This window comes from Protopterus annectens, chromosome 8.part1 (genome assembly GCF_019279795.1).
Source record: "Protopterus annectens isolate FY-2018-M chromosome 8.part1, PAN1.0, whole genome shotgun sequence".
Taxonomy (NCBI): domain Eukaryota; kingdom Metazoa; phylum Chordata; order Ceratodontiformes; family Protopteridae; genus Protopterus; species Protopterus annectens.
In genome coordinates, this window is record NC_056742.1 from 309,977,396 (window position 1) to 310,000,927 (window position 23,532).

Consider the following 23,532-nt stretch of genomic DNA (forward strand, 5'->3'; position numbering starts at 1 on the left):
TTTTATTTGTTTCATTAAACGGTTGCTTCACGAACATTTGGCATTTCTCGTGGATTTAAAAGTCTTTCAGTGTTTGTTTGGTTTCTACTCAGTTTTCGTACATGCCAAGTAGTCCGATCAATAGCTCCGTGGAAACATCTCCTTCTACTTCAGCTTTACTGGCTGGTGGAACAACAAATGAAGCTGGCAACAACCTTTTACTTGTTGTACAAACTTTGGCACAACAGGTTGCAAGACCAACAGAAAAGGTAGACTCGATGAGCGGTCTACTTAATCAGCATCAGCAACGGAGCCCTATTGCGCCTTCCAGCAATGGGGACTTACAAAATTTGAATTTTGGTGCTAATAATGGTAATAGCGCTTCAGCAGCAGTAACGGGGATAAATAATTCAGTATCTCCATCAACATTATCGGATACTATCCCTTGTGGACAGCACATGGTTTCTCCTTCAGTTCCAGATCCTATAGATGGAAGAAGGTTATCCTACGTAGAACAAAACAGTGGCAGCAACATTACACGAAATAGCGTGCAGTTGAACCCAGGGCTTATTGGATTACCTGACCTCAATGAATGGCTTGCTGTTCCCATGGGACTGACTAAAATGAATTCAGCAACCACAATGGTAAGTCCGGCTAGGGAAGAATCAAATATAATAGAATTAATGAATCACTTTGACCATATTTTGCTTATATACAAAAAACTATCATTAGAGATTGACTATTTTAACGAATGTTTGAGACTAGAACAGGTACCAAAGGGACTCGGGACCTGTCATTTTCCAACAGGCCTGATAGCAGGGTCCCAATTCCACTTGGATTTAATTAAATTATTTAACAAACAAGGACTTGAACTTTTCGATGTAGTGAAAATGAATTACGGCAAAACTATTGAAGAACTAAAGGTTAATATAACTGATTTGGATACTCAAATTAACACACACCCTGATTTTCTAAGATATAAATATGAATATACACGTATATTTCAAACTATTGACTCTGTTATTGAAAAAGCAAGAACTAAATACAAGAAATTAAAACGAGATTGTACACGGTATGAAAATGGGTTGGCCTACCCTACCCCACCCCCAGAACAACAATGGAAAATAGGAGGGTATGGAAAAGAAGATAAAGGAAATGCGAACAACAACCAACAAAATATGAATGGACAAAACTGTGTAAATCTAGACAATGACGGTCACTTTTTAGAAACAAATTAATAACGTACAAGGAACATGTCCTGATAGGAACACTCAAATGGAAGATGACAACATTGATGAGGGGGCCTCGTAGAAGTCAACATCTACAAAACCAAGTTAAACACAACCCCCAATTTAACAACAACCAGAGGGGTAATCAACAGGGTTTTCAGAGGGGTCGAATGCAGAATACACGGAACCAGAGAAAGAGACACAACAAATGGAAATAAACCAACTGGTCCTGGATACTTCCCTTCTGATTGTGACTAACTCTGAGGGGGATTTTTCAATATAACTATTCCTCGGTCCATGTCCCAGTTGAACTAGCTAATTTATTAGCAAAGGGCCTTACATTTATTCCCACCAAAAGACTGAATGTTACGAACTGTATCCTGGATTTAAAGATTTTTGTGAGGAAACTAAACTTGGCAGTTTTGTTGGGTAATGTGAGTAAGATGGACAAGAACGAATTTAGAACTGCAAGTACTTATAACCCACCATTGCATAACTTGCTACACACCTTTGAAAAAATGTGTGAACTTGATTTTAGACATATGGATAATCTAAGAGGGAAAGGTAGAGTGAGGAAAAATCTTACAGATGAAGAACAAACCTGGATAAAATATTTGAAAGACACTAGAGCTCGTATCATGAAACCAGACAAGCGTGGGGGCCTGGTTTTCATGGACCAGGTAGATTATGAAAATAGAATTGAATTAATGTTGACATCTGAATCTTATGATCAAGTATCCATTAACGAATACAACCAGGCTAACAGAATAAAAACTTACATAAATGATCTATTTATAGAACAGAGAATTAATACTGAGTTATACAACTATCTAATAATGCCATCACCTATAGCTCCAGTTATATTTGGGGTACCGAAAATACACAAGGATTTGAGTAATCCACCCCTTAGACCGATAGTAGATGGCAGGAATAGTGCAACCGATGCATGTGCTAAGGTAGTGGATAAGATTCTTCAGAAATATGTAAATCGAGAAACTTGTATAAGTAAAGACTCTTGGTCCTTCTTGGAAAGAATCAATAATATAAGGTTCGATGAAGACAACAACTTGCTCACAATTGATGTAAAAGATCTCTACACCTCAATACCACAAGATGTAGGTACAGAGTGGGTGATTTTGAATATTAAAGAACAAGGAGCATCTTCATCAGAATTAGTGCTAGTTGAAGAGTTATTAAGTATAGTATTGGCCCACAACTATTTTACCTTCAAAAACAACTTTTTCCACCAAAAAAGTGGTGTGGCAATGGGGTCACCCTGTGGATCAAGTTTTGCCAATCTGGTTATGAATTATTGGGAGAAATACTATATATTTAACAAGGAACACATTAACTGCCAAATTATTTACTACACCAGGTACCTGGATGATATATTTATATTAATTAAGGGAAATCAAAGCCAGGCAGAGAGTTTAGTAAAATATTTGAATGACACCACTGACTTCCTTGACTTTACATATAATTTCGAGGAGAAACAAATCTCATTCTTAGATGTACTTTTGACTAAAAATAACACTGAGAAGAAGTATGAGACTCGAATTTATAGGAAACCGTCCTACTCCAACACTTTCCTACATTTTACTAGCGCCCACCCTATGTTTCAAAAAAAGTCAATTGAGTTGTTAAGGGACAACTAGTTAGGGCAGCAAGAATGATTTCAAGAGAGGATGATTTCCAAGAGGAATGTAACAACTTAAAGAAGATGTTTCTGAGAAGAGCTTACCCAAACACCATGTGAGACAACCTGATAGATGAAGTTCAAATAAAGAGAAATAGGGGAATTTATACACCAATAGTGAGAAGTAATATAGAAGCACAGATCCAAGTCCTAATAGTAAACACCCCTGAGGACTCTATGAGTGTAAGATTGGATTCCCATATAGAAGTAATGACCACTGAGAGAACTCCAACTTTTGAACACAGTTTTATATTGACCTTCAACTCAGACTTCTATTTTTTTAAAGGTATTGTTTCCAAAAACTGGAATATTCTAAAAGAGAGTAAAGAAATAATGGAAAAAATAGGGGAAGAACTAAAATTTACATTTAGGAGAGACAGGAATTTTAAAGAACTCTTGGAAGGTATAAATAGTAATAATAATAACTTCAACAATAATAAAAAGGGTATGTATACATGTGGAACCTGTCCATATTGTAAATACATTTTTGTGAATAACACACTGTCCATTAAAAACCTGGACTTGAAAAGTAAAGGCAGATTTAACTAATTCCAAAATGGTGGTATACCTGGCTACATGCCAGGTTTGTCCATGTTTCTATGTAGGTAAAACTATCCGTAGAATAAGGGACAGAATTTACGAACACACTTATAGTATAAATAAAGGTAAACAAGACAATGCACTAGCAAAGCACATCTTAGAATATCCTACACATGCATTTAAATTTTGGATTTTGGACCAATTGGTGTATAACATAAGAGGGGGACCTGTTGAAATAGAACTTGAAAAGCAAGAATTACTATGGCAGATCCAATTAAATGCATACACTTGGCCGGGCCTTAATGATGTGTTCAATTATGGCTATATTAAAACTTAAAAGCCTCTACAGGTAATTAACTAACCAGTAGTAATATAAGAACAGACAATACAGCGTTAATGTAATCATGATGGCCACAATTTATTAATTTAACTTAATTTATTTATTAATATCTTTATTATTATTAATATTTTTATAATAAAACCAAATGAATGAATTAAATGAATAAATATATAAATACTTTACACAGTATGTGTAAGAGTATAATTATTATATTATTATATACACATCTTTATTACATACATATTCATTCATAAACACATCCATATAAATAAGTACCCGTATATATATATATATATATATATATATATATATATATATATATATATATATATATATATATATATATATAAAAATACAAAGTTCATAAACATGAAAATAGAAATAAAACTAAAAGAACTGAATTGTATTAAGGGTTGCTGCAGTAGCTGCTGTACGTTAGAAATGTCTTCATGATTTTTTTATGTTTTATTATGGTTTATTTTAAAAGTCTTGTGTTTCAACATTACAATGGTTCACATGTTTTAATGTTTTAATATTTATTAACATTTATAATAACTTAATAAGAAGATTTAAACTTTTTGCATGATTTATTATGAGATAGAGCATTATTATAATAGTATTTTAATCAGAACTAAATAATTGTAATATTAGTACATATGTACTGGTATAAGCACAATATTTCTTTAATTCTTAATTAATCTACCAGCTGATGTATTACGCACAGTATTTTAAGTAATTTTAACTGAATTCATGGTGTCTAATGAAGTTCTTGTATGACTTGAACGAAAAGTGCTTGGAGAAGCGCTTCATTTCACTTGTTTTATTTGTTTCATTAAACGGTTGCTTCACGAACATTTGGCATTTCTCGTGGATTTTACAGTGGGGAAAGGGTATATTCATCAACACTGCAGCACAGCAATCAGAAATCGGCAATCTTACATTAAAAAAGTAAGTTACATGCAATCAATTGAATTTCAATTAACTGTAATGGCATTATTTTCAAACAGCTCCCACTTCAAAAGGTTGAAGGTAACCATATAGACACACACCCACCAACCCACCCACTCAGATGGGAGCCATGAACTTAAATTACTTTGGTCAAGATCTGTATAGTAAAAAATTAGTTAACAGGTTGAGAGACTGCAAAATTCGAGGTAGAGAAATATTCCATTTCCCAATATTGTCGATTGCATTGTGGATGTATGCAATAAGCAAAGGCTGCGCAGAGTGCAGACTACCATGTGTGGCTTCTCTGCAAAAATTTTGTTTTTGCTTTAATTCTGTATGCACCAAGGTTACTGCTCGGTGCATACATGGTAACATGATATTTGTGCTGTTGACATTTTGTAGTTGATGTCACAAACGTCGACATTTGAATATTTTGATTATTTTCAGTACACTATTAAGATTTTTTTAAGCAGTATCACTTTAAATGTTAATGGACACTTATGCGATTTCATAATTAAATGCTTTCACTTGCATATTTAAACTGCCTGTGCTGGTATGTTTTTTTTAGATAGCACTGGCCTCTAAAGCTTTTAGTTTGGCTATTAGACTTATTATTTTGAACTGTAGTTTTCTGGTGTGTTTTTTCTCTGGGTCTACCTTGTTTTGGTAAGCTCCTTTTGGATGCTGCACTTTTTTTTTTTTTTTGCTTCTTTCAGTAGTAAAGCTAATGCCCAATACTCCTGAGAAAATACAGTTTTTCAAGAACCTACCATAGCAGTAGATGTCCTACTGATATTGTTGCAGTATTCCTGACATATGGGTTATCATTGCAGACAACTGGCCAGGGTAACAAAGCTTTACCTTCCCAAGGTTGTACATCTGACATACAAGCTCATAAGTGTAGGGGATATAGACAGACATACAAGCATGGATCCTCAAACGATCTCCAAGCCAATGGCCTGAAGACAGAGGGAGACCGGCTAGGAAGTGTGTAGCTCAAATAGCGAAGTAAATTTCGCCATTCCCATACAGCATAGCAAAGGTTAATGCTAAATGGGAGAAAAGGAAGGCCGACTTAAGCTAGAGAAGAGGGGATGGATGGTGGGAAGGAATACTGCAGTGATCAGTAAGACATCTACTCTTATGGTAAGTTCTTACAGAAATGTACAAGGTCCTGACTGAAATCACTGTTGCAGTACTCCTGACACATGGGTGATCCCCCAAAGCTAAAGGAGATCGAGAGGAGAATGGTTGGCTACAGAGTAGATGAGCTGTCTAGCAGTCCAAACTAATAAAGGCAGCCCAGGACCTGGACAAGTTATCAACTTTGTACTTCTTGGTGAAGGTAAGTACAGAGACCCAAACAGCTTCGAAGACAGACCTGGCATCTACTCCCTTGTGAAAATCCCTGAAGAAGCTACTGTCCTAATAGAATGAGCTTCCGGGCAGGAAGGCAAGGGCTAATTTTACTTATCTGAAAGAGAGCCTTAGAGATCTAAGTTGCAATACTTTGGAGACCATCTGGCCCAAGTAAGGGCTCACAAACAGCTGGTCACTTCCTGAACAATTTAGTTTTGTCTAGAGAAAATTTGAGTTGCCTTTGAATGTCCACTGCCTTTGAATGTTGAATACTGCAACATTGACAAGGACATTTACTGTTATGGCAAGATTTTACACAACAGTATTATGTCCTTCCACATCACTGTTGTAGTATTCTTCACCTGAGGGAAAGTACAAGAGCTTAAGAGGAAGGCTGGGAGGAAGAAGAGACAGAACAGCCCTCTACAAACCCAGTGCAGGACAGACTTGGCAAAGCCTGCCCTTAAAATAAATTTCCAACTTGTAATGTTCAGTGAAAGTATGAAGAGAGGACCAAGTAGCAGCCTCAAGAATGGAACTGGCATACAGACTCGAAGGCACCAGAGGAGGCAACCGCCCAAACAGAATGCGCCTTACAGTGAGGAAAGGCATTTGCCATGAAAACAACAAAATAAAATGACCCGAGAAATCCAGGAGGAGATGGTTTGCTTTGAGACAAAGTCCTGGGATGAAAGGAAAGAAAGAAGCTGCTCAGATAAGCGCATAACTTTAGTCTTATCTAAAAATGTGAGCAGTGTATGCAAATCCAAGGTTTGAAGAACCTTCTCACTGGAAGGTTGCAAAGAAAAAAAGTAAGGGAGATTAACACACTCATTATGAGACAACTCACTGACCACCTTGGGCATAAAAGAAGGATTTGTACAACGATGTACTCTGTCTCTATGGAAAAAAAAAAAACAGAGGAATAGTCATAACAGCATAGAATTCAGACAAATCTCTTGGCTGAAGTAAGAGCCAAATTAAGACGGTCTTCCAAGTACAATGTTGTAAGGAAGCTGAAGAAAAACAGTCTCAAAGGAGTCTGGGCCAACTTTTCAAGTAAAAAATTGAGGTCCCAAGAAGGTCGAGTAGGCTTCTTTGGAGGCCTGATATGAAGCAAGCCTTTAGGAAACTGCTTAACCTCAAACCTAGAGGCCAGAGGAGGAATCAAGGGCACACAAGCAGAAATTGCCAACGGGCAAGTTTTAACTGAAGAATTTGCCAACTTAGCATGGAGAAAATATTAAAGAACCAACCAGAGGAACCTCTACAGATAAAGCAGCCTGATGGCGAAAAACGCACCAGACAGAAAATTGTTTCCATTGGGACATGTAAGGATTTCCTACTAGTGGGTTTCCTGGTCTCCTGCAGAACCCAGAGCACATCCTCAGAGAAGAGGTGCCTAAAAGGGATCAAAATGTTATTACCCGCAGTGTCAGTTGAAGAGTGGACGGATGAGGATGGACAAGATAACCCTTATCTTGTGAGAGTAGTTTCACCTGGTGAGATAAATTGTGGTGACTGGCTGAATCGTGGGAAAGGAGGGGCAAAACATACCTGGTTATAGGAATCTGGTAGTTAATGGCCCTAATACACAAGGTGGCAGCAGTGCAAACCTTCTTGCCAACCTTTCCAGAGCCCTATTACCCTTATCAGAAGGAAACAATTTAGTAGACAGCAGCAACTTAGAGGCATTCTCATTAAGAAACAAACGACTGAAGGATCAGCAGAAGGGCACTTATAAAATAAATTACAGTCCTCAGGCACCTTATAGAACCTATCAGGCTTCTCTGGCACAAGAGGCTGAGAGTCTAGGGCAACAGAAACTGCAGATAAATGTATCCAAGTGGGCAGCCAGAACATGAAGGACTACAGATAGGTTAGCAGGCTCCCTCTGAAGAAGCTCATAGTACCTCTTTTGAATATCAGAGATCTTGGAACAACTTCTTTTGGCTGCTCCCGTTAGGGGACGCCACAGCGGATCAACTGTTTCCATTTCTTCCTGTCCTCTGCATCTTGCTCTGTCACACCAACCACCTGCATTTCCTCTCTCACTACATCCATAAACCTCATCTAAGGCCTTCCTCTTTTCCTGATACCTGGCAGCTTCATCCTTGGCATTTTTCCCCCAATATACTCTGCATCCCTCCTCAGCACATGTCCAAACCAACGTAATCTAGCCCTCTCTGGCTTGGTCTCCAAACCTTCCAACCTGGGCTGACCCTCTAATATACTTATTCCTAATCCTGTCCACTCTCGTCACACCCAGTGCAAATCTTAACATCTAACTCTGTCACGTCCAGCTCAGACTCCTGCTTTTTTGTCAGTGCCACTGTCTCCAACCCATATAAATTAGCTGGTCTCACTACCCTCTTTTAGACCCTTCCCTTTCACTCTTACTGGTACTAGTCTGTCACAAATCACTCCTGATGCTCTTCTCCACCCACTCCATCCTGCCTGTACTCTCTTCCACACTCACCAATACTCTGAACTGTTGATCCCAAGTATTTAAACTCATCTACCTTTGCCACCTCTACTTCCAGCATCCTCACCATTCCTCTATCCTCCCTCTTATTCACACACATATTCTGTCTTAGTCCTGCTGACCTTCATTCTTCTCTCTCTAGAGCATATCTCCACCTCTCCAGGGTCTCCCCCACCTGTTCCCTACTCTCACTACAGATCACAATGTCATTTGCAAACAGTCCATGGGGACTCTTGTCTGATCTCATCTGTCATCCTGTCCATCACCATTGCAAATAAGAAAGGGCTCAGAGCTGATCCTTGATGTAATCCCACCTCCACCTTAAAGGCAGCCGTCACTCCCACTGCATACCTCAATGCTGTCACACTACCCTCATACATATCCTGTACCACTCTTACATACTTCTCTGACACTCCCGACTTCCACATACAATACCACAACTCCTCTCTAGGCACCCTGTCATATGCTTTCTCTAAGACCACAATGCAACTCCTTCTGACCTCTGTACTTCAACACTCTCAGAGCAAAACATCACATCTGTAGTGCTCTTTCCTGGCATGAAACCATACTGCTAAATCACTAATTATCACCTCCCTTCTTAAAGTACAGTTTTGTACCTACTATAAAATGTAGATGTTCGAGTGTATACCCTGCTGCAGTCATCACACCTGGGTTATCCTGTCGTCAGGCGGCCCCGCAGTCTGCTTGAATTCCAAAGTCTTGGTCCGGCATCGGTTGCTGTCGCTTCTTCCCTGACGTCAGTGCGCCAGGGGTATGCAAGAGGCATCAGACGCCATTTTCTTCAGTTTTTCTTGCCCCCGATGTCAGGTGCCCCCCCCCCCAAAAGGTGGTCAGTAGATAGTACCAATAATAAAAGTTTAGCACAAACAAAACATCCCTCCAGCTATAAGCAAAAACACCACAAAGGTTGTATCAGAATGTAAGGTATTGAAAAGGTTTTAGTTAGGTCAGAGGGGATGGAGGGAGGGTAACCTGGACGGCAGCAGGGTATATACTCAAACATCTACATTTATGGTAGGTTCAAAAAGTACAGTTTTGTACCTACCATAAATGTAGATGTTCGAGGATTCCCTTGCTGCAGTCCTGACAATTGGGTATAGTCCGCGTCCCAGTCGGCCCGAATACCAGAGTATAAGGCTGACGTCGGTCATGGCGCCTTAGACTGACGTCAGTACGTCAGGGTACTAATGCGCATGACCGACGTCATTTCCTCAGTCTTTTCTTGCCCCAGATGTCAGAAGACCCAAAAAGACAAGTCCCAAAAACAACCTGCACCAAAAAACATGTACAATATATACAGTAACATATACAAAAAATATAAGCATGTAAACTCACCTACACAACCACCCTGAAACACAGAGGGGAAGGAGGGAGGTTAAATTGGACTGAAGCAAAGGAATCCTCGAACATCTACATTTATGGTAGGTACAAAACTGTACTATGTTCTTCGTCTTCCCTTGCTGCAGTCCTGACAATTGGGTAGAATCCCAAAGCAGAGGTAAGGGAGGCTGGCAAATTATAAAGTAGCAGGAGCTGACAACATGCCTTGTAAAACAGCTGTGGCAAAACCAGCTCTAGTCTTAGAGTATACAGGCAGGTGATAATGCCTAGAGAAAGTATGCACTGAACTCCAAGTAGCTGCCTCCAGAATATCCTTAGTTGCCACCCCTTAGAAATGCTGTTGAAGTGGCAGTAGCCCTAGTGGAATGAGGCCTAATCCCAGCTGGAACCTCTTTGCCATGATGGGAATAACAAAATGCAATGCAAAAGCCAATCCACCTAGAAATAGTTTGTTTTGACACAGGCTTGCCCTGTGAACTTAAAGCAAAAGAAACAAGTAACTGCTGAGACTGCCTAAAATCTTTAGTCCTGCTCAAATAATAACGCAATTGCCTGTGTACATCTAAAGTGTGCAAAATCTTTTCCCCTTTATTTTGAGGATCTGCAAAAACGCGTAGGCAAATGAATAGTTTGGTTTAAAGCCACACTAGAAACTACCTTAGCCATAAAGGAAGGATTAGTACGTAATGATACCCTGTCCTTATGGAAAATCAAAAGGGCTCTACTGCCATAAGGGCCTGCAACTCAGACACCCTTCTTGCAGAAGTAATAGCCAACAGAAAAGCAGTCTTCCATGACAAATATTTCAATTCAGCAGTAGCTGCAGGCTCAAAAGGATGTAGAGTAAGTTTTTCCAACACAAAATTGAGATCCCAAGCAGGAGTAGGAGCTCTACGTGGGGGTCTTATATTCTTTGCCCCTCTAAGAAACTGCTTGAACAAAGGATGCGAAAACAAAGGTGGGTCACAATCATAGTGAGCTGAAATTGCTGCAGCATGAATCTTTATGGAAGAGAAAGACAAACCTTTGTCCAATAATTCAGTAAGATATTGAAGAGCCACACTCAAATTAGGCTCTGAAATCTCCAAATTCTTTGCTGTACTCCAAAATAAAAATCTCTTCCATTTTTCTGCGTACACTCTCCTAGTACTAGGCCTTCTAGCTTCCATAATCACATTTAAAACTTGTTGAGGAAGCTGAGACCTACCATGCTTCAACACAGAATATGCCAAGCTGTGAGATGAAGAGATTGAAGCTTGACATTGAGCAGATGACCGTCCTTCTGAGATAACAGATGAGGAATCAGAGGTAAAGGCCATGGAGGCTTCTTTACAAGACTCCTTAGAAGTGGGTACCAGTGTTGCCGAGGCCAATCTGGAGCTATCAAAATCATCCTTGGCCTGTCCTGTCTGACCTTTAGTAATACCTTTAGAAGAAGAGGTAGAGGTGGAAAGGCATAGACATGAAGGTTTTTCCAACTGAAAGACAGAGCATCCACTTTCCAAGCTGTGTGATGAAACCCCTTTGTGCAATACTTTGGCAGCTGGTGGTTTAGTGGAGAAGCGAACAGATCTATGTCTGGAGTTCCCCATGACACTGTCAATTTCTGAAATACATGAAGATCCAGTTTCCACTCGTGGGGATCCATGATTTGTCTGCTTAATACATCTGCTAGGGAGTTCTGTGCTCCTGGCAGAAACCTTGCCTGAAGAGTCAGTTGCAGGCTTAACGCAGTCTCCCATAAAATCATTGCTTGCCTGCATAGAGGATAAGAATGTGTTCCCCTTGCTTGTTGATGTACCACATGACAGTTGTGTTGTCTGTCAGAATCAACACCTGCCCTGGAAGAAGTAACTCCTTGAACGCCATCAATGCAAACTGGACTGCTAACATCTCCTTCATGTTGATATGTAGATGCTGTAGTCTGGCAGGCCACTTGTCTTGTATCCACTTTCCATTTAGATGAGCTCCCCAAGCAGTGTCCGAGGCATCTGTCGTTAAAATCTGACTCGCCTCTGGCCGGGTCACAGAGAGTCCCTTGTTTAGGTGACATTCCTGAGCCCACCACAAGAATTCCTTTTGAAGGCAAGGTATTATTTGAATGACAGTGTCCAAATCTTGGCAGTGCTGTGTCCATACATTTTGAGATACCATTGCAGCTTCCTCATATGCAGTTTGGCATTGGGAAGCACCAGAATACAAGATGCCATGAACCCTAATGCTTGAAGGACTGTCCTTGCAGTCAGCACGGACTGATGAGATAGTTGATGGAAGTAAAGTGACAGACTCTTTTGTTTGTCCGGGGTTAAAAAGGCCATCTGGGCTGCTGTATTCAGTCTCACACCCAGAAAGCACATGTCTTGAGAGGGTACTAGACTGGACTTTATTTCGTTCACAGAATACCCTAGGCATCTTAGCACTGCTATGACATATTCCAGATGCTGTAGAAGGTGTTCCTTTTCTTGAGCCAGAATCAGGCAGTCGTCCAAGTAAGGATAAATTTGAATGCCTTGAAGCCTGAAGTAAGCTATCACTGGAGCCAGAACCTTTGTGAATACTCTGGGCAGTAGATAAGCCAAAGGGCAATGCAGAGAACTGATAATGAAAATCTCCAGTTCGAAACGCAGATACTTTCTGCAACTTAGCCTTATGGGCACATGAAGGTAAGCTTCCTTGAGATCCAAAGTTACCATCCAGTGATCCTTGCCCAGCAGAGGTAACAGTTGCTGTAACGTCAACATCTTGAACTTGGGAATGTCCAGATAAGTGTTGAGGATAGATAAATCCAAAATTGGTCTCCACGTGTTCCCCTTCTTTGGTACTAGGAACAGGCGAGAATAAAATCCTAAGCCCCTTTCTGACACAGGGACTGGCTGAATAGCCCCTATCTGGAGTAACTGAGAAACTTGCTTGTGAGCCTCTTTTCTTTGTGGAGGAGGAACATCTGGCATGCCTTTGAAAGGGGGCATTGTGTGGAAATAAAATCTGTACCCGTGATGAATGATATCCAGCACCCATCTGTCTTGAGTGATTAAATCCCAATTTTCTGTGAAAAGAGACAATCTTCCTCCCAAAGGAGCTGCCAGACGAGAGTCCACTGGCAGCTGAAAAGGCAGGTCATTGGTTCTGCTTACGAAAGGACTGACCCCTGCCCTCACCAGAAGTCTGAGCAGGTGAACTGTCTGATCTAGGCCTAAACGAACCTTGAGCCCTGCCCCTACCACGTCTAGACCTACCCCTAGACTGGGAACCATAAGCAGGATATGTCCACCCCTTAGCAGGCCAATTTCTACTAAACTTCGGAGGCTGCACCTGCAAAAGATCTTTAACAGTCTGCATAGACTTAGCTTTGTCCTCCATTTTCTTTAAAACTGCTTCCACAGGCGGTCCAAACAACACATCAGACTGTAAAGGAGCATCCAAAATCCTGGTCTTAACATGCTCAGCTAAATTCTGATCCTTCAACCATGCATGTCTGCGAAGAACAGAACTAGTAGCAGCCACCCTCGAGGAGGCCTGAACAGCATCAAAACCACACTGCAAAGAATGCTTACCCACTTGTTCAGACACATGAACCAAATCCAGCAATTCTTTACACTCAATACCTTCCGCCAAAGCATCCACCTTAGATTTCAATTGTGAAAGGAGAAAATTCTGATATTTCAGCATATGAAATTGACAATTCAACGCCCTCATGGCTAGAGTGGAAGAAGTATATACTTTCTTACCCCACCTATCCAAAGCCCTTGCCTCTTTATCAGAGGGTACAGGATTTTTAACCACAGAAGCTTTAACACCTTTAGGCCCCTGAGAAACAGTTTCTGGGTCCGCCCTGGGACTCTTAAACAAATACTTATGAGCTTCGGGCACCCTATAATACCTATCAGGCTTAACAGGAGCAGGAGGCAAGGAATCAGGGTTCAGAGAAGCCTCTGCAAAAACATCCTCCACCACATTCAACACAGGAGGAATAGCTAAGGGCCTATGCTGGGGCAAAACAAGAATTCCCTAAGCCTTTTCTGGAGTCAGAGTAATCTTGGCCTTCCCATTTAAAGTGCTCCCTCATGGAGTGAAGAGTCTCTGAAAATGAAAAATCCTCAGGAGGAGAAGCTGAAGGAGTGGAATCATCCACATCAGAATCAGAATAAGTAGGAAACTCTGGCAAGTCTTCCACAGAAGACTCTGAAGCCTGTGAACACTGTTCAAAACTATCAAACTCCTGTTCCACCCTAGGCCTCTTATCAGGTGGGGGCATAGAACCTCTAATCAGAGTAATCAAATCTTCTGCCATTTTAAGCATATGTTTCTTAGGCACAGAGCCGAAATGCTAGGAGAAGCCCCTACAGAAGCTGAACTTGGCCTTCCTCTAAAAGAAGCTTTGGCAACAGAAGGAGAGGCCCTAACTACCTTGGGAAGAGAGGGAAGAACAGTTACCTGAGAAGCCCCCTCAGCCTGGCCTACCTCCTGAGAGGGCACATCCTGTAACAGTAAAGTATCTGCCTGAGACTCCATAGAAACTCCTGGCAAAACCTCTGGCTCCCCTGAGCCTTCTAAAGGACCGACGTCCGGGACTGCCGGTTCCTCACCCCTAGACTTCACTGTTTTGTCCTCGCGCTTCCTAGATGAAGCAGGCGCCCACCCCTCCGCCGGCATAGTATAATTGCAACGCTTCCCAAACACTAACCTAGCACAATCAAGCCTCCTCTTAATAGTGCGCTTGTTAAATCTAGCACAAGAGCGGCAACCAACAACGTCGTGCTCAGGCCCTAAACAAGGTATACACAATGTATGATAATCCCTATGCGGTATCTGCTTCCCACAAGAAATACAGTTATTCACTTTTTCTGACATCCGGTTAAATACTGAGGCAAGAAAAACCAAAATGTTCCCCAACGGGGTTACTTAGCCAACTCTGTATTCGGTCTGAAACTCCGGTTTCGGAAAATCTCAGAACGCCAACCTGCACTCGCAAAATTGCTTCTGCATCGGACCATGCGGCAAAAAAGACTGAGGAAATGACGTCGGTCATGCGCATTAGTACCCTGGCGTACTGACGTCAGTCTAAGGCGCCATGACCGACGTCAGCCTTATACTCTGGTATTCGGGCCGACTGGGACGCGGACTATACCCAATTGTCAGGACTGCAGCAAGGGAAGACGAAGAACATCTGTACTATGTTCATCGTGTTACCCTGCTGCAGTCATCACACCTGGGTAGAATCCCAAAGCTAAGGATGAGAGGTGGAGTCAAACAAGGTTAGAGGAGGCTAGAAGGCCCTGCAAAACTGCAGTGGCGAAGCCAGCTTTAGTCTTAGAGTAAAGTAAGTGATAGTGCTTGGTGAAGGTGTGTACTGAACTCTAAGTTGCAGCCTCCAGAATATCCTTGGTTGGCACCCCCCTGAGGAAGGCTGTAGATGTACCTGCTGCCCTGGTGGAATGGAGCCTTATGCTAGCAGGAACTGGTTTTCCATGATGGGTGTAGCAAAAACGTATGCAATGTCCTATCCATTTTGAAATGGTCTGTTTTGAGATGGGCTTTCCTTGTGATGCTGTAGCATAGGATACACAAAGTTGGACAGATTTTCTGAAAACCTTAGTTTTATCCAAGTAGTAATGTAGTTGCCTGTGAATGTCCAAGGAATGCAGAAGTCTTTCTCCTTTGTTCTGTGGATTTGGAAAGAAGGTGAGTAAATGGTTGGTTTGATTTAGAGCCACACTGGATACCACCTTTGGCATAAAGGAGGGGTTAGTTCGTAGAGAAACTCTGTCTTGATGAAAAATGAGGAAAGGCTCTACTGCCATTAGTGCCTGTAGCTCTGAGACTCTTCTGGCTGAAGTAATTGCTAACAGCAGGGCAGTCTTCCATGATATAAACTTTAAGTCAGCTGAGAAAGCTGGCTCAAAAGGTGGCAGCGTAAGTTTTTCCACAACAAAATTGAGGTCCCAAGTTGGTGTTGGCGCTCTCCTGGGAGGCCCAATGTTTTTGGCCCCTCTGAGATACTGCCTTAGAAGTGGATGTGAAAATAAGGGGGGATCCGTGTTGTAGTGAGCTGAAATAGCTGAGGCGTGGATTTTAATAGATGAAAAAGAAAGTCCTTTGTGTAACATCTCAGTTAAATATTGTAGAATCTGCGGTATGTCCGGCTGAAGGGTATTTTGGCCTTTAGCTTGGTTCCAGGCGCAAAATCTTTTCCATTTGTCTGATTAGGCTTTCCTGGTGCTGGGCCTCCTGGCCTCCAGAATGACAGCCATAACAGCTTGTGAAAGAGGAACTGACTGGTTGCTTAGGTGATTTGCCATGCAGCCAAATTTAAGGTTTTGAGCTGACTGTAGAATCTGACTGCCTTGCTGTCTGAGCAGATGAGGAATTTGTGGTAAAAATCCATGGTGGGCCCTGGGCCATGTTCCTTAGTAGTGGGTACCAGTGCTGGCGTGGCCAGTCTGGGGCAATGAGTATCATTCGGGGTCTCTCCATCCTGAATTTCAGCAGCACCTTTGTGAGAAGGGGCAATGGAGGAAAGGCATATACTGTCAGCATTTTCCAACTGAATGAGAGTTCGTCCACTTTTCAAGCTTGGTGAAATGTCCTTGTGCAAAATTTTGATAGCTGACAGTTTTGGGGGCTGGCAAACAGGTCTATGTCTGGGCGGCCCCATTTTTGAGTTATTGCAAATACTTGTGGATCCAGTTTCCACTAGTGGGGATCCATGATATTTCTGCTTAGGTCGTCTGCCAATGTGTTCTTTTTTCCTGGCAGGAACAGAGCTTGTAATTGAACTTGGCAGGTCAGTGCTGTGTTCCACAAGGTCATTGCTTGCCTGCATAGAGGGTAGGAGTGTGTACCCCCTTGTTTATGTACCACATTACCGTGGTGTTGTCTGTCCTTATAAGCTGTCCTGGATGTAAGAGGTCCTTGAAGGCTGTCAGAGCATTCTGTACAGCTAGCATTTCTTTTTGATGTGCAGATTCCTTTGATCTGCAGTCCATATGCCTTGAACGCACCGTCCTGCCATGTGTGCCCCCCAGGCATAGTCCGATGCATCTGTTGTCATAGTTTGCCTGGCTGGGGGTAAGGTGAAAGGATGACCCTTGTTGAGGGGACATGCCTGTGACCACCATAGAAACTCCTGTTGAAGGCAGGGAATGAGAGGTATCATTGTTTCCAAGCTGTGGCTGTGTCGAGTCCATACGCTTTTCAGGTACCATTGTAATTTCCTCATATGCAGTTTTGCAAATGGTATTAGTAGTATGCAAGATGCCATGAAGCCCAAGGCCTGCAGAATTTTTCTTGCAGGGAGTTGGGTCTTTGTTGCCATTATTCTGAAGTATTGAGAGTTAGTTGTAGTTTGTCTGGCATCAGATAAGCCATCTGGGCCGTTGTATTCAAGCTGGCACCCAGGAATGCCATTTAGTGAGGGCACTAGTTTTGATTTCTTTTCGTTTACTGTGTACCCTAGGCAACTTAGAAGGTGTTTTACAAAGGTCAGATGTTCTAAGCGAATGTCCTTGCTTTCTGCTTGGATGAGGCAGTCGTCCAGGTATGGGTATATCTGAATTCCTCTCTGTCTCCAGTATGCAATTACTGGTGCCAGGCATTTTCTGAAGACCCTGGGCGCAGTAGATAAGCCAAAGGGCAGTGCAGAGAATTGGTAATGGGTTGAACCTGCAATGAAACTGAGGTATCTTCTGCAATTCTGTCTGATAGGGACATGCAGATATGCCTCCTTGAGGTCCAACGTTACTAGCCAAGCTTTCTTGCCCAACATGGGAAGAAGCTGCTGTAGTGTTAGCATCTTGAATTTGGGTACTTGCAAGCAGGTGTTTAGAATTGAAAGGTCCAGAATGGGTCTCCAAGCATTGTCCTTTCTGGGGACTAGAAAGAGCCTTGAGTAAAATCCTTGGCCTTGCTAGTGTGTAGGTACCAGTTGAATGGCTCTCATTGTCCATGAGAGCTGTAATTTGTTTTTGAGCCTCTGCCCATTGATTTTGTGGCAGGTTTGGCATACCTGTTATCCTTGGCAAGGTGTGGAAATGGAATCTGTATCCTTGTGAGATAATGTCTAGGACCCATTTGTCCTTTGTGACAATACACCAGTTTGTCTGAAAAAAGTGATAATGTTCCTCCCAAGGGAGCTACCAAGAGAGTTTTGCTTGGCAGTTCGAGGTGTAAGTCATTGTGTTTGTCTTCTAGTAGTTTGGGACCTGTCTTCTCCTCCCTTCTGTGTTGCAGTGCCCCATTGGCGAGGTTTGTAAGGGATTTGTGCTTGTCCTCTGCCCCTTGGGCATCTGTATTTACCCCTCTGTGGTCTATCAGAAGCTGGAAAGGACCAATTTTTTGTTGGCCAATTTCTGCTGAAGCGTGGGGGTTGTACCTGTAAGAAATCTTTGACCGTCTGCATAGATTTTGCCTTATCCTCCATTTTCTTTAAAACCTCTTCTGCTTTAACCCCAAATAAGACATCCTGCTGTAAGGGTGCATCTAGTAACTTGGCTTTGACATGATCAGGCAGAGTTTGTTCCTTTAACCAAGCATGCCTACGTATAACAGACCTAGTAACAGCTGCTCTACAAGAAGCTTCCAAGGAATCAAAACCACATTGTAAAGTATGTTTGCCCACCTGTTCAGCTGCATGCAACAGATCCTGCATTTCCCTGAATTCCGACTGTTGAGGATGCGTGCTCATCTTTTGTTTTATTTGAGGCATTAGGAATTGCTGGTATTTCAGCATGTGAAATTGACAATTTAGTGCTCTCATAGCTAGAGTAGCTGAGGTGTAAACCTTCTTCACCCACCTATCTACTGCCCTGGAGTCCCTTTCAGAGGGTACAGGATTTTTAGCCACAGAAGCCTTAGCCCCTTTGGGACCCTGGGAGACTGTCTCTGGGTCAGGAACAGGGCTTTTGTAAAGGAATTTGTGCGAGTCAGGCACTCTATAATATCTATCTGGTTTGGCTGGAGCAGGAGGCAGAGAATCTGGATTTAGACTAGATTCTAAGTAAACATCATCCACAATGTCTAAAACTGGAGGGATAGCAAGTGGTCTGTGCTGGGGGAGTAAGAGAAACTCTCGGAGCCTTTTCTTTGAGTCGTAGTAGTCCTGACCTTCCCAGTGGAAATGTTCCCTCATGGTATGCAAGGTTTCCCCAAAGGAATAGTCTTCAGGGGGAGAAGCTGAGGGAATGGAATCTTCAGCATCAGAATCTTCATAAGGGGGAAAGGAGTAGTCCTGTTCCTCAGTGGAGCCTGAGGAAATAGACACTTGATCAGAGGAGGCATAATCCTCCCTCCTGTCTAGGCCTTTTGTCTGGGGGGGGGGGGGGCCTGATTAAAGAAATCAAATCTTCAGCCATTTTAAGCATCTGTTTCTTAGGCATGGGGCCTTGAAATGGAGACTGAACTGCAGTCTTTTTTGGTTTGAGAGGAGTCTTAAGCTTAGCATAAGATTTTATGGTGAGAGTAGTCTGAAGACACCGTTTCCACAGCACCGGCTTCTCCTTCTGCAATGTTGTCAGTAGGGCCTAAAGAAAATGGCTGCGTCGGCCTAGAACTCTCTGCTTGAGAATCCGAAGCGGTCTGGGGTTCCAATTCTGCGGTCGCCAGGGGCTGCGTAGGCGCCTCACTGAAAACCGGAGAACCGGCGACCAGCCCAGCCGAGGCCTCGGAGTCTGGCTTGGATCTAAGCTGTCTTTATCTTTGCGTTTTTTATGCACGCCGGTAGTCGGTTGCTCAGTCGGCATAGTGTAATTAAATTTCCTACCGAAGTAGTGTCGTGCGAAATCAAAGCGTCGTTTTATAGTTAATTGAACCTAGCACAAAAGCGACCAGCTTATTGAACCTAGCACAAAACCGACCACCAGTAACGTCGTGGTCTGGGCCTAGGCAAGGTATACAATAAGAATGAAAGTCCTTATGAGGTATTTGCTTCCCACAAGAAATACAATTGCTAACTATTTCTGACATCGGACTGAGGCAAGAAAAGGTTCCCCAATGGGGTACTTAGCTTTGAAGACTTCAGACTGAAATTAGATTAAAAAATCTCAGTGTCGGCCGACCGGCACTTGCGAACTGCTTCTGCTTCAGGCACCGCGCGGCAAGAAAGACTGAAGAAAATGGCGTCGGATGCCTCTTATATACCCCTGGCGCACTGACGTCAGGGAAGAAGTGACAGCAACCGACGCCGGACCAAGACTTTGGAATTCAGGCCGACTGTGGGGCCGCCTGATGACAGGATAACCCAAGTGTGATGACTGCAGCAGGGTAACACGATGTACATCCTAGCTTCCAGTACTCGTTCCCATAACTTCATGCTGTGACTGAATAATTTAATCCCTCTACAGTTACTACAGCTGTGCACATCACCCTTATTCTTAAAAATAAAGAATCAGAGCTCTTAGAACAATCCTACTTAAACTAGTCCATCATGTACGCAACTGTATCCCTAAAGGACAACTCTTCCAAGGTGGTGTAAGGACATGAACAATCCTCTTTCTCCAAGACGTAGATGGGGGGGGGGGGGTATGTTTGGGATTCTTTCCTAAAGTCCAAATCCCCATCTGATGAATCCAATTCTCTAGGTCTTTTAACAGGAGAGGAAGACGGGGGGGAGGGGAGAGGTAAGCTTCAGGGCCATCAAAACATTAAATAAATACAGAGTAAAATCCTACCATTCACTTTGGAGATCCTTTACAATAGGGGAAATATGTTTAGTCTTCCATTTCTTTTCCTGTGGGACAACAAGCTGAAAAACTCTCAGGTCAGACCCTTGATATGACTCTAATGGTGGTAGGAATCTCCTCCCTCACTAAAATCTGAGGAATCCCCCTCAGACATCAGCCAAAATCCCGTCCCCCCAAAATGTCAAATACAAATGTTGGTAAAGCCTCTGAGGACTTACGAGAATCTGGATCCATTCCGACTTCCAACAGGGTTATGGCAGAGGAATTCAAAACAAGAACCAGATGGTCTTCAGGGCTTTCACTAGCCTCCAGATAGACATTTGGGGGGAGGCTGGACAGCAGCTGGAGCAGGTCTGATTTTTGGCCTTTTTCCTGGCAGACATCTGGCTCCAAGGATGGCAGGATTCTGCCATAACGCCCTGAGCCAGCAGCTTTAAGTAGTTCACTCTAAAGATATATGGACAAGGAAAACAGCAGACTATGTAGTGTCTTAGGTGTGAAGATAGTTGAAGGCTGCCAGCCTAGCCAGACAGAATTTTGTAGATAATTCTGTCATTTGAAAATATTAATATAAGCCACAGGCTTGTCCTCTTAAATGGAAAAAAAATAGCGTTAAATGTGGAACTACAAAAATGTAACAGTGCACTCTGCTGTAACAAAGCTGACAAGTCAATTCTTTGATGTCAAAACTCTAAGCCAAGATGTCTAGATAAAGGCATTCTGCCTATTGTTTTGAGGCCAGAGTTAATGGCTAGAACTGGCATCTATAATTTCATTTATTGCTCTGGTTCCTGACCAGCTACAAGATCAAAAGAGCTATTAACCTCAGAGTCTGTTAGCCTGGGAACCAGAAAGAAATGATGTAATCGGAAATAAATCAGTGGCACTGTGTTATCAATTTAAGGACAGAAAGAATGAGAGCATCTGTCTTGAGAACATCCAACTCACCACTCTGCCTTCTCTATATGCAAGTAGGATTTTAGAATGGCGTTTTCTCTTAGCTATAGTTAGGAAATAGAAAGATTAGACAAGTTTGTTTTTCTGTGATGTCAGAACTTTTCTACTGTATTATTTTAAGTATTTCTCTGTGATCTCTGAACTCTTAACTAGCACTGTGTAGTAAGAAGTATTGTCTTGTGTTATTATTTATCATTAAATATTTTTAAACCTTTCAACTGTGGCTGTTTTGTGTAGAGATAATTTAAGCTCTAAGAGTACATTGCATGTAGTGATACTGCACCACGTAACTCCAAATAAGTCTGGACTGTTCAGTTGCACTTACGATTTGGATAATATTGCACAGTATTAATTGGACACACTTTCATAAGGGCCTCTGAGTAGCTGATAAACATTAGCTGGGTGGTGGCAGTGATTTCTACCGTACAGTCTGGGTAAAAGAGGCACAGCTGGAGAACCTGTGCCAGCCTTCCCCAAAAGTGTCTGTGTGGTTGTATAACCTCTTACATCAAAGTGTGTGTCATTTACTTGGGCAGGGACACGAAGTACTGGTTGGACAAAGAGTGCTGGAGGTTTTAGCTTGCCCACTAGGCTGAGATCTGGACCCTACAGCTGTGCCAGTGGGGAGTTTTACTGGGGATCTGGAGAGAAAGGGAGAAACCAGCCCCAGATTGACTGATCGCAGTGCACTCTTAAGGGAAATTGTACCTGCGTGTATATTTATTATCCTTTCCATATATGGACGCCTGTCACTGGTGTTAGTGGTGATGATTGAGGCTCCTTGATTGCTGGGCCAGTGCACAGGCATCACATTAGGCATAAACACCTGGCAGACAGAGCACTGTGTATGACAGTGGGAAACATCGAAGAAAAACAAAAGACACTGGTCATGAAGATCTTTATGGGGAATCAGCCTCCCACGCTATTTTCCCTTTCTGGATGATATGAACAGACCCAAACAGTAAAAATAAAATGAAACCCCAATGGGGCACTTATCTGAAAAACATCTTGGTAATCAGCACAGCAGAAGAGCACCCAGACCGACTTATGTAAACGGCATTCAGACTGGCAGCAAAAGTAGTTCAGTTTGGTGTACGTCCATACGTTACCATTATGCCTTATGACTTGCGCAGGAAGCATGGAAATTCATTTTAATAGTCATTACCACATTGCTTCAGTAGTTTGCTGACAGTAGCAACAGAATCTGTGTTTTATGTATACATGCTGATCATTGTTCAAACAAAAGTTTTTCTTCAAGACTGCAAGGAAACTGCTCAAAACTAGGGCCTTCCCACCTTCAAGTGTCTGATAATGAACTTTTAGCTTACAATTACTGCTGTCATTCATGTCTGTATATTGGTTTAACAGTCAATTTCCAATCTTCTAGTAACTCAGAAAACTCACAATGCGCCCTACAGATGCACTTCACAGGTTTTACTAGGACGTCCTTTAATGATTTTAAATCTCTAACTTCATTCATGCCAGAGCTCCTGGTACAGGAGTCCAGTTTTCCAAAATGTATTTTACTGCCATTCTTGCTTACCCTTATAATCTATTCTTTTCATCTACTTGATCAATAATCTTTTGAATCACAACCCAGTGGAAAGGAGCACTAACTGCAATAAGCAAGTTTCCTCTTTCAGCTGAGAATGAAGAAAAGGAGAAAAGTATGGTTATGCTAACTTTCCACACAACTCTAAACACTTTTGTATAATCAAGAAAGCATGAAAGCGGGCATAAGAGGTCATAGGCCTGGGAAACTGCCACAAGGACAAGCACAGTAGCACATGCTCATAACTCCGTATGGAAAATCAACAGTAACCCCCACCCAAACACAAAGGTAATGAGCTTATCCTTAGGAAGTACTGGCTCAAGCATGAAAAAAGTCCTCAGCTTTGGATAAAGTGTTAGGAAAGGAACACCCTTTCTCCCATCTAGGGTATCTTAATGCCCAATGTACT

General features: G+C 42.2%; 1 protein-coding gene across 1 annotated transcript in view; it reads right to left on the reverse strand.

Moving 5' to 3' along the window:
• LOC122810122 (casein kinase II subunit alpha') overlaps positions 1 to 23,532 on the reverse strand; it is a 1,273,718-nt gene that overhangs the window by 1,146,173 nt on the left and 104,013 nt on the right. The window lies entirely within an intron of this gene.